Consider the following 6,090-nt stretch of genomic DNA (forward strand, 5'->3'; position numbering starts at 1 on the left):
TGGAAAGGAAGCTGCCAGATGATTTGGTTGATCGTAAGCAGCTTTGCAAAAGGCATAAAAAGCCTGAGAAGCACCAGGCATCTTGGTTGCCTCATTACAAGTAGACCCTGGACTTGGATATTTTGACACCAGATTCTCAGAGTGCTGGGCTTCTGGGTGGGAATCAGTGTGTTGGGTCCAGCATGAGTTTTCATGCTGCCCTGTTCTCTTTGAGGGGGCTCAAGTGCTCCAGTAAGAGAGGATGGGACATTGGGAGCACTGTCTCGTGTGTTTGTTACTTTTATCTCATAGTCTCTTCATAGCTTCCTTGCCCTTTTCTCTGTGGAGAGGACTGGGGGAACACTAGGTAGTCACTTGGCTGTCGGTATGAAGGGCTCACAATGCTGTATTTTCTTCACTTCTGTCTGTAACTTGAACATCCAAGTCAGTGTATCAGATCCTTCGCAAGATAATGCGCCATCTGAGGGCTGTTACGAGAATTAAAGTTTGAAATTGTCTAGCATGTTGTACATGCTTAAATAGCTTTTTAAAAAGGTTAACCAATGTGTGGATCACATTTTTCCTGGCTCTAAATCCTGTCCTAGCAAAGTCCTTCTGAACCTCACCTGTAGGCAGGGATGCTCAGTAAAAAAGGTACACCCAGCCTTATTTGTGTTCACTTACAAATCTGTGGTGCACAGCTTCACAAAGATGCAGTGAAACCGATGTGAAATTGTGTACCACAGATTAGTATGTAAACAGAATTAAGCCCATGCCTACCTTGCGTACTGTAAACCTGTTACTACCTTGGTTTAGTGGTTAATCTGCTCCTGCCTGTTGGGAAGGGGGAGTGGAGGAGGAGATTCCTAATGTGGGGATGAGCAGTGTCCTCAGGCTTGGCTGCAGGCATGTCTCCTCCCGTGATAGAGACACACTTGCACAGTACCCTTCAGGCTCTAGACCCCTCAACTCACCTTCAAAAACCTTTAAGAATTGTAGGGCATGTTTCAATACCTCTGTTTTTTCCACGATGAAAGTGGGGTTTAGATAAGATTCCTGACTTCACAGGGCCACACACCTGACAGATGTTAGAGCAGGACTTTAAGCCTCTCCGCTGAGACTTTAGATTGGATGTTCTCAAACTTTGGTTTGCATAAGAATCACCTGGGAAGCTTGGTAAAACTACAGAGGCCCAGCCAGGGCCCACTGTGTGCTTTAGTAGCTCCCCAGGTGCTTCTGTTGAAAACAGCACTGTAGACTTTGCCTTTGCCCACAGTCTGTCATTCTCCAATATGTGACCTCCCACAGATAAGGTATAGATGTGGTGTCATCATAGGAGTAATTATTCCAGCGGACACAGATTGCCTTCCACATGTGTCTTGGAAGATAAAAAGGGGTTATCAAGGTTTGGAGGCTATAATGGGAAGGACTTCAGTCAAGGCATGTTGGTGGGAGAACATGGTCAACTGAAGTGGGTATCCAGAAGCCTGTAAGGAAGGGAGTACCAAGGAAAGATCATAGAAAGCTAGAATGGAGCCAGACTGGAGATCCCTGAATTTGGGCTAAGGATATGAGCTGTGTCTCTAGCCTCAGGTGACTGCCTAGGTAACCATAATACTGAGATTGAGCTTAGTAATAAAATACTCCTTGTTTCATGGTAGAGCATTGAGGAGACCAAAGTGGTGACTCAGTAACACACTCTCTTCCTATTCTCTCAGTTTGGCTTCAGATTGAAGAGCTGGACACAGGCAAGGAAAGAAGCAATGGCCTCCTGGGGACAAGGCCAGGTCCCTGGACAAGAAGAGCCTGTTCTAAAGGCCCCTGATGAGAATCCTGCTGCCCTCAGCTCACCCAGGAAGACAGAACGTGCTCCTGGGCAGGAGTCCAGATCTGGAAGCCCTGGAGTCAGGAGCAGAAGCGTGGCCCTAGATCCGTCTGTGATGTCCGGGGCAAACTCGGGACCTTCTTGGGCCTTGCACAGTTCACCCTCTTCCACTGGCAGCCCAACAGTCCAGTCTCAGACTGCTCTCTCACTTTCAACATTTTCTCCCAGCGTCTCTCTTTTGTCTAGGGAACAGGGGAGTCAGAATCAAAACCCAAACCTGATAAAGGCCTCTCTTAGGTCCCTGACTGACTCCTACAGGGAAGACATAGGGCTGTCTCAGCAACTCGACCGCAAACTCTTACAGCAATTGTTGCAGGAATGTCCCGAATGGGAACAGCTATTGAATCCAACATTCAGGACTCTGCTACAGAATTTTCTAAAATCCCAGCACCCAAAGAACCCCCAGGAGATACTTCTTGGCCTGAGAGAGCCACAATCAGAAATGAGAAGGCTGCTCCAAGAGCTGCTTCGACAGTTTCCTTCTTGGCAGTTGCTCTTAGATCAGAGCCTCAAGAGGATACTTCAGCAATATCTTTCATCCCAGGGCCAGCAGCCTGGCCAGGGAGGGCAGCAGGGCCAGATGCTGCAGACCTATCAGCCCACGTCCCCACAATGGCAGCAGCAGACCCAGTTACTACAGCCTGGCCAAGGAGGGCAGCAGGGGCAGGTGCTGCAGACCTGTCTACCCAAGTCCCAGCAACAGCAGCAGCAGCAGCAGCCTGGCCAGGGAGGGCAGCAGGGGCAGGTGCTGCAGCCCTGTCTACCCGCGTCCCAGCAACAGCAGCAGCAGCAGCAGCCTGGCCAGGGAGGGCAGCAGGGGCAGGTGCTGCAGCCCTGTCTACCCACGTCCCAGCAACAGCAGCAGCAGCAGCAGCCTGGCCAGGGAGGGCAGCAGGGCCAGATGCTGCAGACTTACCAGCCCCTGTCCCACCAGTGGCAACAGAAGCAGCAGCCCCAGGGCCAGCAGCCTGGCCAGGGAGGGCAGCAGGGGCAGATGCTGCAGGTCTATCTGCCCACGTTCCAGTATCAGCAGCAGCCCCAGGGCCGCCAGCCTGACTGGGGAGGTCAGCAGGGGCAGATGCTGCAGGCCTATTGGCCCACGTCTCAGCAGTGTGAGCAGCAGCAGCAGCAGCAGCAGCCTGGTCGGGGAGGGCATCTGGGGAAGATGCAGCAGTCCTGTCGGCCCACATCCCAGCAATGGCAGCAGAAACAGCAGCAGCCCCAGGGCCAGCAGCCTGGCCAGGGAGGGCAGCAGGGGCAGATGCTGCAGGTCTATCTGCCCACGTTCCAGTATCAGCAGCAGCCCCAGGGGCAACAGGCTGGCCAGGGAAGGCAGCAGGGGCAGATACTGCGCTTCTATTTGCCTACATTCCAGTATCAGCAGCAGCAGCAGGGGCAGCAGGGGCGGATGCTGCAAGTTTATCTGCCTGTGCTTCAGCAATGGCAGCAGCAGCCATCCCAGGGCCAGCAGCCTGGCCGGGGAAGGAACCAGGGACAGATGCTTCAGACCTATTGGCCCACATTCCAGTATCGGCAGCAGCCCCAGAGCCAGCAGCCTGGCCGGGGAGGGCAACTGGGGCAGATGCTGCAGGTCTATCTGCCCATGTCTCAGCAATGGCAGCGGCAGCAGCCTCAGCAGCCCCAGGGCCAGCAGCCTGGCCAAGGGGGGCAGCAGGGGCAGATGCTGCAGACCTATCAGCCTATGCCCCAGCAACGGCAGCAGCAGCAGCAGCCTGGCCAAGGAGGGCAGCAGGGGCAGATGCTGCAGACCTATCAGCCTATGCCCCAGCAACGGCAGCAGCAGCAGCAGCAGCCGCCTGGCCAAGGAGGGCAGCAGGGGCAGATGCTACAGACCAGTCAGCCCATGTCTCAGCAATGGCAGCAGCAGCCCCAGGGTCAGCAGTCTAGCCAAGGAGGGCAGCAGGGGCAGATGCTGCAGACCTATCAGCCTATGCCCCAGCAATGGCAACAGCAGCCCCAGGGTCAGCAGCCTGGCCAGGGAGGACAGCTGGGGCAAATGCTGCAGACCTGTCGGCCTATGCCCCAGCAATGGCAGCAGCAGCAGCAGCAGCAGCCTGGCCAGGGAGGGCAGCAGGGGCAGATGCTACAGACCTACCAGCCCATGTCCCAGTAGTGGCAGCAGCCCCAGGGCCAGCAGCCTGGCCAGGGAGGGCTGCAGGGGCAGATGGCACAGTCTTGTCTGCTAACGTCCTAGCAATGGTAGCAGCAGCCTGAATTGGATGAGCAGCCACATGCTGCAGGCCTATCTGTCCCCATTCCCGTATTGGCAGTGGCTCAGCTCCTAAGGCTGGGGGTTGCAGACTCATTACCCTCTATCTCAGGGCAGTCGTGGTTGATGCTGAGCGTGCCAGCTGTGCGTTAGTCCCGGATACTGGGGCACTTGCTGTAATTGCCCCATCACTAGTCCGTAAGTTAGCTTTCCTTTTTGAGACTGCTTTCCAGATGCATGAACCCACACAAACGAAAATCTCCACCCTCTCGTGCAGCTGTGGAATTTGTAGCAGCACTTGCAATCTCAAATCACAAATTGCCTTTTCTGAAAATTCCAAAGCCACTTCAGCAGACCCAGAAATAGCTTTTCTGTTGGCTGCAAAACCCATGATGATCTCAACCACAGGACAACTAGGTTCCTCCCCATCAGTAGTTCAGACATCATCTCTGAGGCAGAAATGGGCATAGGAGATTCCAGAGAAGGGTACCCTTTGCTGTCATGGTCAGCTTTTTCATGCTACTTAGAGTGCCAAGTGGGTTCTGGTTAACTGTGGGACAAGGTCAGGGTCAGTCTGAAGTGCACCTGAGATAAAAACATTCATGAGGTTAAACAATTTAAGGGATTGCTATCTCTAGGTTCCACAGCCTCAGCACGGCATCTCTGGGTGGGGAGTGGGATACACATCACTTCTATGGGGCCTGTTGTTGCTGCCGTTTTATTAAATTACCATTTTATTGTTGCACAAATTAAATTTTAAGCACTAATGGAGTTATAGCCCCACACAGTATTCCTCTTCTGACATACATTGTACAATACAGTACACAGGGAGTGTTTGGATGAACAAGGTCATAAAAAATACATTGGGTTATTCTCCTACTGTCTGAAAACGCGTGGTGATTGTAAATCTTATTTCCAGGAGAAATCACTGAAAAGTTAACCTTGAACATTGAGTAAAACCAGTATTCATGAACCCCTGAACTAAGGGATTTAGCTCAGGGTGAGGAACAAGTTACATTGTAGCTTTCATTTTTTGTAATCAATAAAATTGTTAACGTGTTCTTTTTCTGAGGTGTTAGATTCCCTTGCTTCTCCATGTTCCCGCCGTATTAGGTTTCAGAACTAGGTACTTTTCCGCTTGGCATTGGGAGCCCTCTCTTTCACTTGCCAACTTAGCTTCCAAGCCTTGTGTCCCTTTCTTTACGTGTCAGCTGAATAAGTCTAACAGCTAAGTCTTGAGCAAAGTTTATTACTGTTCTCTTATATACATTTCCTCATGCCTTCCCTTCAACCAGGGTTATTTTTATGCTCTGAAACACAAAACCTAAAGACTCGTAATTTAATAGTTGAAAGCCATAGAACCTGTTTTCTGCCATGGCTGTATATGAGGGTTCTGTTTCCTATATGGACATGATAAATCTATAGAATATATGTAACTGGTCTCTTCTATTAAATACATCTGCCAAAAATTAAAAATCAGTTTCTGTTTGTGCAAGGAGGGTTAAGGTTAGACTATGGAAATCAGGATTGCTCCAGAAAAATTAGCAGCTGTACCAAGAACCAGAAAAACTGTTCAGTACAAGTGGACACAATACCAGGTATAAAATAAAGTCCAACTGTGTGTTGCAGGATCATTTATTTCAAAAAGTTCCAAGAGGGGTGCTCACTGCAAAGATTTGTTCCCCATAGGAGATAAAGCTTCTAGTGACCCCGTTAACTATAAATAAATTATAAGTAGGTATGAAGGACAAACTGGATGTCCTGTGAACAGCCTGGGTGGACACAGAAGTGGAGAGACTGCATTTTCTTAAAAGAAACTTTATTGAAGTATGACACGGATAAGTGCCGAAATTGTAAGTGTACAGTTAAATACAAAGTGAACACACCTGTATAACCACCACTCAGTTCAAGAGATAAAATATTACCAATACTACAGAAGCCATCTTCGTGCCCCCTCTCATTTCCTTACCCCTCCCATGTTAACTCATATCCTGAC

This window comes from Loxodonta africana, chromosome 16 (genome assembly GCF_030014295.1).
Source record: "Loxodonta africana isolate mLoxAfr1 chromosome 16, mLoxAfr1.hap2, whole genome shotgun sequence".
In the NCBI taxonomy this organism is placed as follows: Eukaryota; Metazoa; Chordata; class Mammalia; order Proboscidea; family Elephantidae; genus Loxodonta; species Loxodonta africana.